Below are 20,014 nucleotides of genomic sequence, written 5' to 3'. Positions count from 1 at the left end.
AATGGAAGCCAGTCACCCTGTGCTTCATGAACGTCGCACCCACGTGTGCCACGTGGTAACCCGTGAGGTGTGCTGGGAGAGCCGTCCAAGGGATAAAGCTTTGTATGAGCGTGAGGAATGCTTCTTTTCCAGTAACTCAAGAGCGCTAATTCCCCCACAGGAGATGCCCCAAAAGTGGAGAAACTTTTGCCTGGAGTGCTAGGATTAACGGCCATGCAGGGGTGGCCTTGCTGGGACAGTCTCGGGCACAGGGTGGCCAACCTCAGATGATAAGATCTGATGCTGTCGCTTTCCGGGCCGGAGCCCATCGCTCCCTCCCTCCCATTCTGCAAGCCCCGGCCAGGGGCAGGGTGGGCCCCAGTTCTCAGGAAGCCAGGAAACACACTCTCTTCTGGGCGAAAGGCCCAGATTCCTTGAGCGGTCACAGGACACGCTTTTTCAGAGCTGATCCAAAGCCACAAGCGCAGACTGGAAGTTTCTTTGGGCAGCGTGAACCTGTGGGGACACAGACAGGCACACCTGGAACTCCAGGCTGAGAGCCGGCCAGTGAGCAAGGCCCCAGCTGGCGGCGGACTGGCCGGGGCTCTACGGACCTCAGTTTCCTTTTCATCCCATTGTCGTGCATCAAGCATTTCTTGAGAAGCCTACAAAGCCAAGCGCTGTCTGAGGCACAGACCCTACCCATCCCCCCTCCCAGAGGGGTCAAGTGGTGGACACAGACATTGGACCGCAGTAAGCGCTACGGGGGAAGTGTAGCTGAGGAGGGGGTCAGGCCATGCAAATAAGGACATGTGGCTTCACATGGTCCCTGGCACAACTAATTCAGACTGGGTAGCAAACTGCTTAGCATGTAATCAGCACTCAGATAAGCCAGGTCCTCCTGTCCTCCCACTGCCCAGGTAGAGCACCCGAAGCCAGAAAGAGGTGGGCTGGGTGGGTGCTCGGGGACCAAGTGGGTTTGGGGCCCTATCTAGCCCCACATTTCCTGGGGAACCAAGGGGCCGCCCCCCTACCCTGCCCAACCCTGGCAGACTCCCTGCTTTTTCTGCGTGGGAAAGTTCTGCCTCTGACTTCATGCCCACAGTAACGGGTCAAAGCCACCCCTTCTCTAGCCAGCAGGTGACTGTCCTTCCTGAATTTGAACCTGGGCCCCATCACTTGTTTGCTGGGAAACCCTGGCCAAGTTTCATTCACCTCTCTGAGCCTTGCTTTCATGATCTGAAAATGGGGAGGAGACCCACCTAAAAGGCTCGCTTGCTCAATGACGTGGCATAGATCAAGTCCGCAGGGTGTGACCGGCACACAGGAGGTGCACCTGCCCCATCTCCGCCCAGCACTGAGGGGAGGGGGTGCTTACAGGAGGGAGGGGCCTTGGTGCAGGAGCAGGAGTGCAGGCCTGGTCTGGGCAGGCCACGTCCAGCCCTGGGGGAGCTCGGTGTCCGGAAGGAAAGGCCAGACAGAGGGACCAGTGCTCTACTGGGAGTGGAAGTTCACACACGTGGGCAGACCAGCCTCAAGGCTTCTCTGCTGGGTGTCTTGGCCACAATCCTCACCTCTCTGAATCTCAGTCTCCCCAACTGAAATATGGCTTCTGGAGATAATAAAAATGAGACCCTAGATACATGAAGTCACCCAGCCAGTAAGTGACACATTTATCTCCTCACCCTCCTCTGTCCACTCAACATAAAAACACTCAGACTGCATCCCCAGCAGGTGCTAGGCCCTTTGGTGGGCGGGGGGCTGAGCCCCTTAATGGCAGGCAGAACCCAGTCTCCTTTAGAACCACCTGGCTCCATGGGATGATACCCAGCGGCTCCTGGGCTAGCCCGGGCTCACCCTCCTGGGAATCTTGCCTCCGTGGAAAACTACACCTGGACAGATCCCAGGAACAGCCAGCTTCTCCGCTGGGCGCGCCTACCACACCGCACTGCCTTACACCAAACCTGAGGCTGTGAGCGCCCCTCACTGCATGGCTGACGTCGGCTGCCAGACGGGCCGACTCCCAGCGGGCAGGGGGGGAAGCTGTGGCCCCAGCCCGCCCCTCAACACACACCACATGTCACAGAACGCAGAACTCAGGAGAACTTTGCCTCTTTCACGGCTTTGCCTCTGACTTCTCCAGATCAATCAACCGACCAAGCAATCAATCAATCAAGGGAGGATCAGAATTCAATCACAGTGACAACACAACTCGATCCCTGGGAAGCACGTTAGAACCAGGGATTCTGCAGATTAATGAGACGGCCTGGAAATCGGGAAACGAATGTAGTTAGGGACAAACAGCTCAAATGGGCCTGGCCCTTGGCTGATGCACTGGCATGAACTCCGACTTCTCTCATCCCCAAGAATCAGAACTGCTTCTCTGACGGGGAGGAAAGAAATGACAAGCAGAAATAGGATTTAGGGAAAATAACACACCCATGGCACCTTTCCCCCCCTTCCCAGAGCAGTGCTGCAAGCTTTACATATTTTATCATTTATTCTCACGTTGTCCCCAGCAAGTCCTAGGCGTTGGCCTTGCCTTTCACAAGAAAGCTGTGAGGGAGGCTGGGGTGTGGAGGTGAGGGGCCTCCCGCCAGACACCCAGCAGGAAGCGTTGGGGTGGTAGGTGGGGAGGTGGGGGGCTGGGGTCGAGTCAAAGGGATGGGACTGCAGCCTCAGGTGGCTGAGAGGCTCGGAGACCATCCACACTGTCGTCCACGTCGGCGCCTCTTCACCCCCTCCTGGTCTTATCACCCACCCTCACCAAGCCATTTTCCACACACGCTGCCAACACCACCACCCCTCCTGTGTCAGCCTTCGAGGCGGCCAGGTAAAGCCATCACTCCAGAGCTTAGCATCGAAGGCCTCCTTGCCTGTCGGACCCCAATCCCAGGTGGCACCTGTCATCCACCACGTCGGCCCCAGAGAGCGTCTTATGGTTTCCCGCAACCCCTGCTTCCCACCCCCAGTGCTCCACCCAGCATGCCCTCTCCACCCGACTATCCCCTGAAGATCCTCCCAGGTTATCAGCACACGGGCTCCCAGAGGAAACAGATCTGGGTCCAAATCCTTGCTGTGTGACCTTGGAGAAGTCCCTTTACCTCTCTGAGCCTGGAATTCACTTACACAATGGAGCTGTTTAAAGGTGAAGACTAGCTGATGATAGCAATGTGAACCCCTGATGGGTGCTCTGATGAAAAAGTAACAATAGCTCAATGTGCTGCAGGGTCATGACTGCTTTGTAATTCTTCTGCGTTCCCTCTGGCTGCTAGCCTCGCCCTATGGCTTTCGTGGGCCTTGGCCTCACCCCAAAGCCAGGTATCAAGGGCCAACCAAGGAGACTCAAAGGGCACAGAGCTCATGGTCCCTCCCTTTACTGATGAGAACAGAGAGACTGCCCCCCCCCCCCCCCACCCCCCCCCCCCCCCCAGGTGCCCATCAGGAAGTCGATCCTGACATCTTGAAGCAGCTCAAGCCACGGTGGAACATTCTAACCTGCAGCCCCAACTGCTTTGCTCCCTGACACAGGGTCTCCAGGTAGGATCCCAGATTGCCGACCCCAGGCCCCATCACTTGTGCCGTCTGCTCTCCTCTGAGAGGCTCACGGCACTTCCTGCCCAGGAATGTGAGCAGGAAGCGGGGCTGAACCCGCCCGGCTGCCTCTTTCCTCCTGAGCCCAGGCTCTTAAGACCTAAGGAACCAGCCATTTGTGGGAGTTTGGTTTTTCTCTCTTTTTCTTTCCTTTCCCCTCTAAGCAAAACTGCGTGGCAGCCGCTCCTGCCTCTTGTCCCCAAGGCAGTTCGAACGGGCCCGTCTTGTCCTTGCAGCAGTGACGGCGGTAATTCCGTTAATGGGAAGCAAGACGGATGGTTCATGGTGCCCAAAGTGCAGGAGGCAAGGAATCGGGCCACCCCCGGGGGGGAAGGAAAATGTTGCCGGAACACACCCTCCTTTGGGGCCTTATTAGGTCTTGAAAGAGCTGCCGCACTCGCTAAAACCTGCTTTTGCCAGCAGAAGCCTCATTTTACAAATACACAACAACAAAAAAACCCGTAAATGGGAAGAAAACCCTGCAGATTAGGCTCCCCTGCTGCAGTGAGGCGGCGCGCCCGCTCAGAGCTCAAGTCTTTAGCCTCGTCGTCTCTGGGTTTAAATAAATAGGTCTGATCGCCGGCTCACCATTTCGTGAATATGGAATATACGGCAGTTTCCTTGCTGTTTGAGGGCTGTCTGCTAATGGAGGAATGGGACAGTCCTGGAAGCATTTCCTTTGAAAAGGCCTGTCTGTCCCTGAGGTCAGGAAACCCTATCGCCCTGGTTGTCAGTCTGGGGAGGACCCTTGACACCTTATCTTATCACCTACCCTCGCCTCCATTCCCCAGGCCCGATCCCCAGGCCCACGCCTGCCAGGCCCTCGTCAACTGCTGTAATTTCTCTGGTCTTCTGCCCTGAGGGCCAGGGGCATCTCAAAAGCAATTTCACTGTGGAAAGGGTGTCCATTTCCAAAAGTACGCCAGGACCCACCCTCCTCCAATTCAGAATCAAGCCGCTGAACTGTTCTTTGGGCTTCAGTTGGTCCAAGCGCAAAATGAGGGTGGAGGGTGACGCCGGCAGGAGACAGCGGCGGTTGAAAACAGGCGGAGCAAGTGGAGGCAGGCAGCTGGGGCTGTGTGACCTTGGCAAGCTGAGGAACCTCTCTGGGCCTCAGCCTCCTCATCCCTAACACGGGGCTAACGCTACCGGCCTCACAGGCGTGGAGGAAAGAGTAACTGCCATCATTTCTCAGGCCGATCTGAGCGTTCTTCTCGACCACGCCCTCCCGCGGCACCCAGCACAGCCTTGACACATAGTAGGTGCTTGCTGAACATCTGCTGCTCTGGGTGGAGCACGTGGTTTTTGACGCCCAGAGAAACAAAAACACCCGTCCGCACTAGAACACAGTGGTTTAGGATGTGTGCTCTGGGAGCCAAAGGCCTGGGTTCAAATCCTGACTTGGCCACAGACCCACTGTGTGCCCCTGGGCAGGTGACTCAGCTTCGCTCGGCCTCCCTCTCCCTGTCTGTAAAATGGGACTAAAGAGCCTGGCTCACAGGGTCACCAAGAGGAGTCAGGGCAATAATACGTGGCCAGAGCCTGCCCAGGTTGGCCCTTGGTAACCGGCAGCCCTGAGACCGAGCAGTTCAAAGTCTTGGGAATGCCTGAGGGAAAATTCCCACATTCTAGCTGGGAAAACCACTTTCTCAAAGCAAGCCCCGTGATGCCATCCCAGCACCTCCCGGGAGAGCTGGGACCTAGAACAACAGGCAGTATGTGAACTCCCAGGAGACTGCCCTTGGAGGGAAGAGAGAGACTGCAGGAGCATCACCCCAGGAGGGAGCCTCATGGCGGGGATGGGGGGGCACCCTCACCCCTCCCACACCACAACTCCCATTCATCTGTCTCCAACACTCGGACCAGTAACACTGGACATACTTGACTCATTTCTTGCTTATGACGGCTCTCCCCAACCAGAATGCCAGCCCCGTTTTGTCTCTTTTGTTCATTATGCCCCTCAGAACAGTGCCTGGCTCTGTTGGATGGATGAATGACGAAACAAAGCAAGGAAGGGAAGAATTCTTCCGGGAGGGCAGCTCTGGGCTGAGTGATGGCTAACGTGGTCCCCGTGTGCAGAGGAGCTCCTGAACATCACAGGTGACACCAAACTACAGTCCTCGCCCCACACAGGGTTGCTTATTGTCAATACAGTAACAGTCTCCAACTGCTGAATGGCTGTTATGTGCGTTGCTTACCTCACCGGGTCAGGAAAACTCTCCCAGGGACAGGAACTGAGATTTCCCCCTCGCTCTGCCACGTGAGAAAACTGACGCCCCCAGGGGGAAGCAACAAGTCAAGAAGAGTGGTGAGCAAAAGGCGGAGGTGTGGCTCGTATCCAGGGTGTCCAGGTTAACCCCCCCCACCTCCCTCCTCCGTATCTGGACCTAAGACCGCCGCACCGCTGGCTGGTCTCGGAGGGGAAGAGCTGGAGCGAGAGCCTCGGGACCTGCTCCCTGCCAAGAAGGGTGTTTGCTCAGAGGCAGGAGCTGACAAGCAGCAGGGTCTGGCTCCTGTCCCGTCCCCGTGCACACGCAACAGACAGTGCAGAGGCAGAAGACTCAGCCAGGTGGTGGCCCCAGCCACCCAGCCGAAGAGCACTCACTGGCTTTAGGGGTCAGCCAGGCCTGGGTTCAAGTCTCAGTTTCCAAACCATGTGGCTTATAGCTTTAGACTGGTGGCCTCAATCTCTGAACCTCAGTTATCCTCACCTGAAAAATGGGGCCAGCCCAAAGTTGTGGGGATTAACTAAGGTAACACGGATAAAGCGTTTGGCCACGCTGCCGGCACACAGTAGGTACTAAACAATAAGCAATAGTTAACTTTCCCAAGCCTCCCTCATTCGTGTTTTCAAGAGTGGCCAGATGTCCACATCTTGTAGCTGCCAGGCCCCCCAGTTTCAGGGCTGAGAACAGCGTGGGAAGCTGGTGGAATCTGAGCTCCCCACCCTCTCTGATCTCTGGGGCACCACCTGCTTGGCATTCTTCCTGAGCGAATGGGTCAGGACCTTGGCATTTGATTTCTGACCCTTGTCACTCAAGGATAAGTCGGAGGGGATGGGTTTGTCGGTACGATAACATCTGGCAACAACATGAGGAGTGAAATCGGGGAAGGGGGTGGCATTTCCAATCGGCTCGTGTCCATGTCTATGGTGTGGGCTTGGCAAGAGAGGCCCAGGGTGAGGAGAGGGACCAGCTGGCCAGCTGATAGCACTCACATTGCAGGCCAGTGGTCTGCAGACAGCACCTCACAGGGGAGCTTCTCCCCCGGGTTAGATCCGGCCCCAAGCCCGTGCGGGGACGATACAGGGGCCGTGCTCTTGAAATTGGTGTCTCGGTGGGAGGAGGCTGCAGCCCTCCCACTGGGGCCAGCTTTGCACGCACTGCACGTGACCAGCGCAGTCTCGTCTTGCCCCGCCCTCGGAAGGGAGCCCCGTGCTTGGGAGTTTCATACTTGTGTCCGCTGCCTTTCAAGTCTTCACTTTACCTTTGAACTTGTGTTTTTTAAGTGAAGTCTGGTGGAATAGTGGTGCACGTGCTGGGGGCTTGGGGCCCGAGCCTACAAGGACTTCCGCTCCTGACCCCTAACTCATAACCCCTGCCACCCTCCACCCTTGGCAGGGGCTCGAGTGCAATCAGGGGGTCAGGTGTGCCACAGGGTAACTGCAAGGGTCTGTCCTTGCCCTGTGAGTGTCCCTGCGCCCAAGGAAGCATGGCATTTAACAGCCAATAAAAACCACCGTGACGGATGGAGAGAGACTGACAAGGAATGGGTTTTTTTTCCTGCTTTTTAAACAAGAAGACCTGCATTTTCACTTTGTGCTGGGCTTCACAAATTATGTAGTTGACCCTACCGTCCATTTATATGACCTTCTGACTCCTATCCCCTAGCCTGGAGGCCCTTGGGGACATCCCTAGGCCTCCACAGAATTAGAAGACACCACGTGGTCTGCGACGATCACTGGCCCTTCCCTCACCCCTGCCCCCAGACCTTCTTTTTGGAACCCCTGTAGTTGGTCACTTACTGCTGTCTTGTGGACCAGGCCCAGTTTCCAGGGCTGGGGATGTGATGATCAACAGGATGCTGAGCAGTGACAAAAACAGGCAGGGCCGATGGTGGCACAGACAGGTGGAGGGAGCCTCATCCAGCGGAGCCTCGGGGAGGCAGGGAAGGAATGGTCCGCACAGGCACACTGCCTCCCGAGGTGTGGCGTGGCCTTGGGGAGATGGCAGGAGCCCCTCATCTGTAGGGTGGTGACCCAGGGCTTACCTCGCAGGGCTGTCGGGAGACCCAGGGGCTACTGTGTCTAGCACCCCCGCGTCGCACTGCAGGGACAGGGTAAGGCTCAGGTAAAGGCTGGGGCCCAGGACGGTCTGCAGACAGCCCCCTCCTGAATGACCACAAAACCAACAGAGAAAAGCATGGCAGAGGGGCAGAACTGCCACTTCCTGCGTCCCTGCCTCGTGCCAGGTGTGTGGCCTGGTGGCTCTCCTGGCACACAGTCGCCCCTGCTGGGCTAGACATTTGTTCCCAGGGTTTCTACTCCTGCCCAACATGTCACAGACGTCATCTTTCTTTCTGTGATTCAGAAAGTCCAGTCGGTACCAGGTGGCAGTGGCAGCTTTTCCAACAGGACTGGTCACGGGCAGAGCAGAAGACACAGTGACTATGAGCTCAGACTGCAGCCAGCCTGGGTTTGATCCTGGGCCCCTCCAGCTGTGGAGTCTAGGGCAGATCTGACCTGCCCGGGCCTCGGTGTCCCCTAGGTCACGTGGGATTATCAAGAGCCTCATCCTCGTGGGGTTGCTCTGAGGATCAAATGAAATGACATCGGTGAAGGGTATGGCTCACAGCAAGTGCTCAATAAATGTCAGCCACTGCTATTGTCACGAAACCCGAAAACATCAAATCAAAACCCTGAGCGTCGCGTGGTGCTTCCCAGGATCGCGTGAATCCGCTCCCTCCTTTCCAGCATCTGCCCCGACTCTGCTCCAAGACTACACTCTCCCCCCATGTCACGGCGCATCAGTCCATAAATATTTAAACAACATGTCATCAGATTATTATAACATATGATCTATAGCACTGATGTGCTGCAGTTCTGCACATTTGGGCTTCGTTTTCAGAATATCGAGACATAAAATATTTATGTATTTAGCCAACCACGAGATCTCACATTCTGTCTCAAAATGCTGGGTGGCGGCAAGATGCGGAACTGAGACGCAACGTGTGAAGGAGATGCCTTGTTCTCACGTCGGTTCCTGGGGCATCTGGATTGTTTCTGGTTCATTCCAGGGCCTGTGAACGGTGGCTGGCTGGATTTGCCACAGGAAGCGGGGGGCCAGGACCAAAAGACCCCATCAAAATGCAGTGAGAGTTCAAACCACAAGGCACTGGATCATTTTCATTCGGCATCTCTATGGGTCTGTGCATAGTAGGTGCTCAGTAAACGACCACAGGGAAATGAATTCACCTGTAGCCCACACCACCACCCAGTGGGCTGGCACCCAGCGGGGATTCGGTAACATTTGCTCTTCTGTTTCATTCTGTCCCCAGTGCCCAGCACCAGTCCAGGCACAGAGTGGCACCCGGCAAATGTTGCCAATGAACAGCAATGGAAAGAATAACGCATGACCAGATAAATCACTTAATTAGCTAATAAATTAATGAGGGATAATGACTCCCTGTCTGCTGGTCCGGATTACACAGTGTGAGACCTTCCTCCTGAGAAATAAAGGCTCTCCAGTAACCCGTAGTGGATAGGCAAAGGGTTTTTTTCTGGGTAATTAAATATCTCGATTGCTAACATTAGCACATCACAGTGACCATATGTCCTAGAATTTTCAGCACTGTGCAATTTCAAAGATGCCGCCCCGTAAGCAGGTTCAAGCATCCATGAACTTCTTACATACTAGCGACCAAAGAGCATCTTCCACACTGCCTCTCTTGTCCCCAAATGTCACTAAAATGCTTGTACAGACCACTGCCCTTTTGAGAGTTTGGAAACTGTGCTCATCATGTGCCTAAGCTCTAGATGGGTGATATCTGAAGGCCTGGGATGCCACAAAAGCATGTGCAAACCAAAGTTGTTAGCTTGAAGTACAAGTATTTTCTGTGCATTAGTTCCCAGATGCTGTGCTGTCACCATTAAGAGTGGGCAGCCCTCACCCTTGTCCCCAGCCTCTCCACAGAGAAAAATCCAGTCTTCATTTCCTCTTGGGTTAGCTGAGGAGGCTGGCATTTAAAACAAACACAAAAGGCCACCAAAATTCCTGGGGGAGATGAACGAAGGAAATGCATACACACTGAGTCAGGCACACCAAGTCTGCACTCGAGATGCTAGTGTAACTAAATCCGGCTGGACTCGGCCGGACCCGCCAAACGTACGGGTGGGCTCCCTCTCCCCCAGCTCCCTGTATGTCGCCATGTGGTCCCCGGTGGTCCCGCAATCTGGGCACCCACCCTGGTGGCCTGCCAAGGCCACACCAGCTAGGGAATCACTTCCTCTTTCAACTCCCAACCCCCCGTTTTCTGGGCTGGGTGAACTGTGGGCTCTGCTCATTTGCTGCACAGCAGTGTCTGTGCCCAGAGGTGGCTTGGGAAGGTTAAACACCTCCCTTTCCCTAAGCGAACCCCAAAAGATATGTGCTCTGAGAAAAAGAAGTATGCCTGATAAAAAATGTAGCTTTAAGACATGCACCCACTCAGTCCAACCCAAAGCTGTTCCCATACGGGCATCAAGAATGGCCCCTGCAGAGAAGGAGCAAAGAAAAAGACCCCAATAACTCTGGGAGGTACAAGCCCTCTATAAGTGTAGGTTTCTCCCTTGGAATAATTTGAGCCTTTCTCTAAGAAACCTTTTCTGAACAGAGAAGGGTCAGTTGGACACAACTCAGCCCTTGTCTGTCCACTGGGAGAAGCAAAGTTTGCTAACAGGTTTAGCAACTCCACACAGACACTCTTCAAGGATCCTGCCACTTGCCCACTTGAAACTTTCCATTCATTCAGTAAATATCCATTGAGCACCGACTACGTGCCAGGCCTAGTGCTGGGCACGGGGGATACAGTGGTGGTTCGCAGGTCAAGTCTTACCCTCACGGAGCTTACGTTCCGGTCTGGGAGGGAAACAACAAACACAGGAAATCAGGAAGGGGTAGGGGTCCCGAAGAAAAATAAGGCCAGGTCAGGGAAAGAGGAGTAAAGGAGTGAGGGACTCATTTTGACAGGATGGGGATAACAGGGTCACTTTGGAGAAGCGACTTTTGTGGTGTCCTCAATGAAGGCTAGGAGCAAGTCAGGGGAACACTGGGGCGGGGTGGGGGGGGGAGCGGGAGGATTTCAGGAAGAGGGGACAGAGGGCAGTATCTGCTTGACCCGTCTGAGGAAAGGTTTAAGGAGGCCACATGGCTGGAGCGTAGCAAGCAAAAGAAACACTGCTGAGCAGCGAGGCTGCAGAGGGAGCAGAGCCCCACTGCCCTTCCAATAAAGTGCGCCCCCCCCGCCCCCCCGCTAAGGTCCCGCAGGCCGCAGCAGTGTCTTTTCCCACCATTTGCTTCTTGCCACGTGCTGTTCCTTCCAGCTGCCTAGGAGGCCCTCTCCCAGGCCCTGGACCTGGCCACCAACTCACAGCCCACATGACAGGCACTTCCAGATGGCAGCCTCTGCCCTCTGACTCTGCAGACCAGACCCCGATGCGGCCGGCTTCCATCCAGCACACATGCTGATAGTAATCAACTAACCACATATATCCTGGATTCTCAGTGTCTGTTTCTTCGTCCACACAGTGGGCATAATGACATCTACATCAGAGAACTACTGGGAGGACCAAATGAGTTAATCCTCGTAAGGGATGGGGCGCCTGGGTGGCTCAGTCAGTTAAGCGTCTGACTTCGGCTCAGGTCACAGTCTCGTGATCCGTGGGTTCGAGCCCCACGTTGGGCTCTGTGTTGACAGCTCAGAGCCTGGAGCCTGCTTCAGATTCTGTGTCTCCCTCTCTCTCTCTCTCTACCCCTCCCATGCTCATGCTCTCTCTTGCTCTGCCTCTCAAAAATAAAATAAACGTTTAAAAAAAATCCATGTAAAGGGTTAGAATGGAATGACGCATACAGTAGGTGCCAGGTCTATGGAAGAGGTCAAGAGCTGGGGAAGTGGCAGAGGTCTCTGATTTCACACTGCTGGGGGTCTGCCCACAGCCCACGACCCCATCCCACAGCCCACCCACCCACTCACCCTGTGGTCTACCTGCCCTTCACCCCAGCCCTCTGAGACCTCCAGGCAAACCTCGCGTTTCCCTCAAGGCTGGCTCGGATGTCCTCCCTCCTGGAAAGGGTTCCTGCTTCCCCAGAGAACGAGCCCCGGAAAGATGCCTACTGCAGATGTTCACCAGCACCCAGAGGAGCTCGTGACACAACCCCTGTCCCTACCAGGTTGTTAGAGGCTGTGGGGTGGGGCCCTGAGAGGGTCTCTGGGACCCAGCTCCCAGAATAAGGCCTGACCCAGACATTGGGATGTATTACTCGAATCAATGAGTGAACGGACGGCCGCATACCAGCCGGCATAGGCGGGTCTGGTTAACCAGAGTCCACTCCACCCGCACGACCGTGAACGGGTCTGTGTTTCTGCATTGGACTCCTCGCCCACAGCCCAGGCTCAAGCACCATGACCAGAGCCTTGGCCTGAGAAGCAGGACAGCATCCATGACCTTGGAAACTGGTCACAGTCTCTCGGGGCCTCAGTCTCCCCATTTGTAAAATGAGAGGCTTTCATGCTTTTATTTTTAAGCATCGGAACCTTGTGAACATTTTTTGCACGTAACATAAAGTTGACCGTTCTGAAGTGACCAATTCGGTGGCGTTTAGCACATTCACAGTGTTATGCAACCACCACCTCTCTCTGGTTCGGAAACACTGTCATCACGCAAAAGGAAACCCTGTACCCATTAAGTGGTAGTTCCCCATGCTCCCCTCCCTCAGCCCCTGGTAACCACCAATCTGCTTTCTGTCCCCACATGGACTTATAGATTATGGATGTTTCATATGAGAATCTTTTCTTTCTTTTTTTTTTTTTAACGTTTATTTATTTTTGAGACAGAGAGAGACAGAGCACGAACAGGGGAGGGTCAGAGAGAGGGAGACAGAGAATCTGAAGCAGGCTCCAGGCTCTGAGCTGTCAGCACAGAGCCCGATGCGGGGCTTGAACTCACGGACCGTGAGATCATGACCTGAGCCGAAGTCGGACGCTTAACCGACTGAGCCACCCAGGCGCCCCGAGAATCTTTTCTTAAAATGACTCCTGTGCAAAGCCTCCTTATGTAAAACGGGTAACGGGATTAGTGCTGTGGGAAGACAGGTCTGCCCTGCACGACAACCCCCCCTCCCCCCCAGCTAGAGTCCCTCTCCCTTGGTGACCCTTCAGGGAAGGCTCTGATCCCAGACCCCTTTCTTTTCACAATTCTGGTTCTAACGTTGGATTTCTTTTTCTTTTTTTAACTGTTTTTGGAAGTTTATTCATTTTTGAGAGACAGAGGCAGAGCGTGAGCAGAGGAGGGGCAGAGAGAGAGAGGGAGACACAGAATCCGAAGCGGGCTCCAGGCTCTGAGCTGTCAGCACAGAGCCCGACGAGGGGCTCGAACTCAGGAACCTCGAGATCCTGACCTGAGCTGAGGTCAGACGCTTAACGGATGGAGTCACCCAGGCGTCCCTCTTTTTTTTTTTTTAATGTTTATTTATTCATTTTTTGAGAGGGAGGCGGGGCAGAGAGAGCTGAAAACAGAATCCCAAGCAGGCTCAGCACTGTCAGCGCAGAGCCCCACGCAGGGCTCGAAATCACAAACCGCGAGACGGTGACCTGAACCAAAATCAAGAGGGGGTCGTTTAACCGACTGAGCCACCCAGGCGCCCTAAAGTTGGATTTCTAAGGCAAGTCCCCCCCTCACCCTCCTCCCTGCCAAACAGTGTCCAAGAATCAAGGGCCTCAAGCCTGGTGCTACTGGCCCATTTTCCCGACGAGGGAGTAGAGGTGCAATATTCCAAGGTGGCTCCGGAGCCCGCTGAGGCTCTCCCCTCACCACACACAGCACGGCAGGGTCTCAGGTGTGAAGAGCGTTTGCGGCCCATCGAAGCTGCCTCAGGAGGGGCGGCCACTTCCGTGGGACAAGGACCCCCCCCCCCTTAGGGACAAGCCAGCCCGACAGAACCCCAAATGGCTTAGGAGGGAGCGCCAAACACGCACGGCCTCTCCCCGCCCCCACCCGGGGCCGGGCCTCGCTGTGCGGACCCTCCGTGAGGGCTCCCTGCCCCCGGGCCCGGGGCTGTGACAGCCGCTTCTGTCAGCACAGACCTCTGATGGGGCCCAACGCTGTGTAAATAATTAACAAAACATCTGCCTTGCTTAATAACACACTGTGGCTGACGCAGCTCTCGGGGCCTCCCGAGACCCTCCGACTCCAAGAGGACGCGTCAAAACCTTATAAGGCTCCCTTTCCGAGCCTCGTTGGGGGGGGGGGGGGGCGGGCGGAGGGCAGCACAAGACACTGACTTCTACACGTTTTCCTGGGCCGCCCAGAGCACCCGGACTTAAAGCCCGCCTCGGTCCAAACCGCGCGTCTCTTCCCGGTCTATTTTGAGGGTCATGATCACGGGGAAGTGCTTCAGCGGCCCCTGACACCGCTTTCAGCCTCATTTAGGGCCTCGGTAGGCAGGGGCGCTGAAAATGCTCCGGACAGAGAAACAACCTTCCTGGCCCAGTGACCCCGGCCCGGTGACCCTAGGAAACAACTAGTTTCCTCACCTCCCATAAAATCTCGGGGTAGCACTTCCGGGGTGCCACCCATGTGCTGAGGGGTTTATATCCATTGTTTCCTATAGTTCTTCCCTCAAATCTCATGAGGTCCTGATATTGTCTCTGTTCCCCAGTGGGGGAAACTGAGGCTCCGGGAGGTGAATGGCTTGCTCTGGGACTCCCACCTCGCTCCATTTGGTGCCAAAGCTCAGGTCCTTAATGTGATCGTGGGTTAGTGCCTTCCCCTCCTTGGGCCCCAGTCTTCATTCTGTAAAATGGGCGTGTGGTTCTTCTCTGGACTGCTCTGGACTCACCAGAGCTGAAGGTCATTTGCAAGGCAACAGGTACCCCTTTGCACGTCTCTTCCTGACAACTCCCAGTTTCAAAGACTTTGGGGACAAGAAGGAACAAGGCAGGGCAGCCCTCGGGGAGAGGGGTGGTAGACAAATTCCAAGTCTGCCACTCACCTGCAGTGACAAGGGCTCTGAGGGGCCAACCCCATATCCTCAACTACAACTTGGGGGCTTTGGGGAGCTCTCCTCTAAGGCGCCAGCTCCGTTTGTCAAGGTCAAGCACTGCCCCACCCCCAGCCTAATTTTGAAGTGTGGGGCTTCAACAACTCGAGGAAATGCAGAACCGCAGGCTCTCAATGGCAGCTTCCCTCCCCCTTCCCCTGCAGAAATTCCTTCACACTCTATGGAATTCCTACATAAAGCCCCTTTTTCTCTTCTATGAGGTCACCATCACACAGATGTCTAAGAGAAAGAAAGATCGGCTCCATGCGGATCAAGGCGGCTGGAACTGAATGCATTTCAGATCCCAACTGCACCACCTTTCAATTCGGCTGGCCCCTCGCTCGTCCGTCCCCCAGAATCCAGCCAAAGCAACCAGTTGGGTTTGGGGTGCGGCGATCCTGCTGGTGGATGCCAAGAGGCCCAGCCAGAAGACCGGGCCTTTGCCACCAGACCACCCGAGCAGTCGTCTGTGGAAAAATCCAGAATTGGAGACAACACAGCAGAGGCTGTATGTGTGGGTCTGTTTCCACACAAGCAAGTCCGTTGGAAGGACAGATGTCAAACTGCTAGATCACACTCCACGTTCAAGTTCCCAAATTGAACGTCACAGGAAATTACACCACCAACTGATTTGCCCCAATGTCCGCTCCTGTCTGGAAGCTGAGTCTGAGAAGGCTGTTGGTTTAATTCAGTCTGGGCCAAACGAAGAGACTGTGAGTATGTCACCCAACTCAGACAAGAATGGGTGAAGCCACTGACCTGATTTTTTTCTTTTTAAAATAAAAATATTTTCGGGGCACATGGCTGGCTCAGTCGGTAGAACGTCTGACTCTTGATCTCGGGGTCGTGAGTTCAAGCTCCACAATGGGCATACAGCTTAACTTAAAAAAATACAAGTCTAAAAAAAAAATAAACATAAAACATAAAACCTTTTCTCCAAAGGCCATCTTGTCACTACCCAAAAGTCAGACATTAGAAGATGGTCACATACCAAAAAGCCACTGAAGATCTTTGGCCAATCCTGGTCATCATCTACCACCCACTCATTTCGAAGCCATTTCACAGACCCCCCGGGAGGTGCTCAGACCACCCCAGATGACGCCCCACACACATGCCAGGAGCAGCCTTGCTCCCCAAAGCTCCACATTCTGGTCATCAGCATTCTGGCAACCATCCGAAGTGATGGCCAAAAGAAAGGCCCGTGGTATGTGCACACCACTTCCTAAGAATGACATCAGCAAAACTAAATAAATAAATAAATAAAGATAAAAATGTAGGAACAAGGACTATTTTTACCTCCCCAAATCGCAGGCCAGACGGGAGAGAAATCCATCAATGCCAGAAATGTGGCTGAGCCTTCGCACAAGATCTATTATTTCACACCTTAAATTAACGCATCTCAAAGCAATTTGCAAATGTTCATCAATGTGCAGAACACGCTCAGAAGGGAGAGGAATGCCTTTTCCTTCCCAACATCAAAGGACACTTGCAGGGGCCCCACACACCCCAAGCGGCACAGGTCCGCACGCACAACATTCCTTTCAAGAACAGCATAGTATAAACCGTGATAAAAAGGAAAACGAACAAGGAAGAGAGACAGGCACGGGGCTAAAATGGCAAGTGACAAGCAGCCTACATGGAAATGATCCTGGTGTCAGGTATTCAGCATTGGGAGTCGGGGCCCTGGGGGTAACGCGCCATCACTGGGGGTCCAGCACTGGGCTCTGCCTGAGGGCAGTGCCCCAGCTTGCTCCCTCCCCACACAGGCCCAGAGATGCCAACCCATGTTTAATCTCAGATGACTCACCAGGGTCCTCCACTCCCCACCCGTTAACTCCCTTGCTTGGTCTGACCCGAGAAGAGGAAGGGAATATTCTTCTCTTTTCGACAATTGTTTTGACACTTCCCTTCTGAAACCAATCTTTGGCACTTCATGAGCAAAGAAAAAAATGTGAACTGTAGACCTTTCTCTCTGACAGTCCTGGCCCTGGGCGTGGGTCATCCACAGCAGAAGGGCAAGAGTGGACAAGGAAGGAGGGCAGCACCTTCAGGAAGCCCTGTCCCGGAAGGCTGGAGCCGGCCGACAAACCCAGCCCTGAAGGAACCTGGAAGACAGTGACCATTACTTTCCAGGTCCAGTGGGAAGACTGCTGGCTCTGCCCAGACCAGCCTGAATTCAACTCCAGGGTCAACCGCGTGGCAGTCCACGATCCTCGGCACGTTATTTAAAAAAATTTTTTTTTTCAACATTTTTTATTTATTTTTGGGACAGAGAGCGACAGAGCATGAACGGGGGAGGGGCAGAGAGAGAGGGAGACACAGAATCGGAAACAGGCTCCAGGCTCCGAGCCATCGGCCCAGAGCCCGACGCGGGGCTCGAACTCACGGACCGCGAGATCGTGACCCGGCTGAAGTCGGACGCTTAACCGACTGCGCCACCCAGGCGCCCCTCTCGGCACATTATTTAATCTGTGTCCCCAGTTTCCTGTAAAATGGGCATCAAGATAGTTCCCATCTAAGGGTGCCTGGGTGGCTCCGTCGATTGTGGGTCCAACTCTTGATTTCAGCTTAGGTCATGATCCCAGGGTCGTGGGATTGAGCCTTGTGTTGTCAGGCTGCATGCTGAGCGTGGAGCCCGCCTAAGATTCTCTATGTCTCTCCCTCTGCCCCTCCCCTGCACAAATGTGTGTTCTCTCTCTCTCTCTCTCTCTCTCTGAAAAAAAAAAAAAAAGTTTTAAGCATTCAGATAGTTCCCATCTCATAGTGTTGCTGAGTGGATTGAGGGAAATAAGCCTAAAGCTTTCAGCATCGTGCCTGGCACACAGGAGACCCTCAATAAATGGTGGCCCCTAATTGCAGCGCTACCTACAGAAAATTATGCACGTCGTTTCATCTCTTTGAGCCTCAGTTACCTCATCTGTAAAATGGAGATAATAACCCCCTACATCCTCGTGAAGGTTAAATGAATAGACGTGTGAAAACACCGAGCACCCTGTGCGGCACCTTCAGAGGACAGGCCTGAAGTCAGGCAGGTGACAGGATCCTGCCTCCACCTCCTTTCAGCAGTCCCAGGACACAGCCTCGACCTCTCTGTGGCACAACTGTGATCAGGGCACCGTAGGGGCTCCATGAGCTTGGCTTCCTTTCCCCCTTCCCTGCCCCCTCCTTGCTCGGAGCCACGGGAAACGCCACCGGGCAAAACCAGGAGCTTTGATTCTTCAAACCCTCTTGAAACCCCAAGCCCAGACCAACCTGGGCCACCGCTTCAGTCTGAGACTTTGTTTTGTGAGGACAGAAACTACTTTTTAGTCATTTCCGAAGTAGACTGGGACGGCGGTGGCTGACAAACCACAGGGACCATTTTAAATCCTGGGCCTTTTCTTCTGGGAAGTTAGGCAAGAACCTTCCCAAATGTTTGCCCGCGGGGCTCTCTGCCAGGGAGTGACTCATCTGCAGCTCCCCACAGGCATATTTTATTTGGGGGTGGGGGATGGAGGCAGGGCCTGGCCTTGAGGGGAGAAGGAGAGGCAGCATTTCCAGCAAACCCAGAAGGTGTTTTCTTCGTTTTTGGGGTCTTTTTTTTAGGACAAAAAAGAAAAAGAATGTGGGTCTTTTTGTTTCCTTCCAGGTTTTGTTTGCTAAAAGAGACGTCCAAAGTTCACTCTGTAAGCTGCTGCTTGGGGAACGGGCGCTTCCAGCCGGCTCTACATCCCTTTCAATGAAATTCTTCTTCCATTAACACTACGGATTTTTAAATGTGCCTCCAAGATTTGCCTGCGCACGACATTTTCCCCTCAGAGAGGCAAGCTGAGTTCTGAAAACGCAGGGGAACTAGGGCGCTCCGGAGTTTCTAAAGTTGGCCTTGAAGCAGTTGAGACCTTCAACTGCAGAGATGTTCAACATTTCTAAAGCCCCCCCAAAAAACCGTCCCTCAAAGCTGCAGGACAGACCTTGGAAACCAGCATCCCAAGCGTGCTGTGCTGTTCCTTACTGTCTTGGGGACTCACGCTTGGAGCCCAGGCTCAACAAATGGATCAACTGGACGAGTATTCATCTACTTAGCAGAGTAAGCAGAGACAGAGAGACCCCCGGATACACAGGCTAGTATCCTGGGACCCCTAGTCTCCCCAGGGTCAGGCCCCCCAGGCACAGGGGAAAGGTTAAAATCTGCCAGGGCCGGAGAGGGGCGAGAACAAAGCCAGGAGACCCAGAAAGAGTATTTAGGAAGAAGTGAACACAAGTCCTCCGACACCAGGCCAAGTGGCTCTGCCAGACCCACCATAGCGCCAGCCCAGCCTGGGCACCCGGGGGACCCCATGCAGGGTCCCGCCAGCGGGCCCCACCAACGCCTGGCTCTGAGGCTTCCCTCTCTGCCAGGCCCAGCCTGGCTCCACCGGTCTGACCGCTGGCCCTCATTCACCACACAAGGCCCAGCACCCACCAGGTGCCCACCCCTGGCCTACTTCTCCCCATGGGCTCCCTGGCATCGGGGCCAGGGGCTGACGCATCATGCAAAACGCCGTGTGGGTGCCAAGGGGGGCCCTCGGCCTCCATAATAAACACACTCCCACACTCCCGGACACAAGTACACATCCACACGCACGTCTGTACACTTTAGTCCTCAAAGGCTCACAAATGCACACAGAAACCACTTGTGAACGCTCACACACGTGCGCGCACGTACTCCCCGAACCCACACAACTCCTTCACAAAAATGGGATCCCACGTGAAGCGCTTGGCACACTCCTTGGCAAACAGTAAACAATAAACGTCCAAAAGGGAGCCACGCGCGCGTCCCCCGCACTCCTTCACCGCAAACCCCACCACCCAGACCCTCCGCCGTGCACGCGCACACTCGGGCGCACACCCCGAGGGGCAGACGGACACACGCCGCCCACGCACGCTCGGACGCACGGCCGCCGACATACTCGGGCTCTCGCGTACACTCGCGTCCCGGCCTCCCGCGTACACCCCCGCCCGCCGTCCCCCGCCGAGTCGCGGCCGCGCGCGCGAGCACGCGCACCCCCCTCGGCCCGGCTGCGGGTGACTGCCCCGCCGCCCGGCCCCCGCCCCTTCCCCGGCCCGATCCCGCCGGGCCCCGGCCCCAGGCCACTCACCGGCGCGCGGGCGGCTCGGCTGCGGGCGGG

At 55.0% G+C, this 20,014-nt stretch overlaps 1 protein-coding gene across 3 annotated transcripts in view; it reads right to left on the bottom strand.

Annotated features, from left to right (window-relative positions):
- Nucleotides 1-20,008, bottom strand: part of NEK6 (NIMA related kinase 6) — an 86,169-nt gene extending 66,161 nt beyond the window's left edge. Inside the window, exons 1-2 of one of the 3 annotated variants that reach the window (XM_049637677.1) lie at nt 19,985-20,000; nt 15,627-15,765 (exon numbers count right to left, since the gene is read on the bottom strand). The gene's annotated coding sequence lies outside the window, so the exon portion shown is untranslated. Of the gene's footprint in view, nt 1-15,626; nt 17,091-19,984 lie in introns of those variants that run through there. The other 2 variants (XM_049637661.1, XM_049637652.1) reach the window with 2 other exon arrangements.
- Nucleotides 20,009-20,014: the final 6 nt, after the last annotated feature.

This window comes from Panthera uncia, chromosome D4 (genome assembly GCF_023721935.1).
Source record: "Panthera uncia isolate 11264 chromosome D4, Puncia_PCG_1.0, whole genome shotgun sequence".
NCBI lineage: Eukaryota > Metazoa > Chordata > Mammalia > Carnivora > Felidae > Panthera > Panthera uncia.
This window is presented reverse-complemented; position numbering and strand designations above follow the sequence as displayed.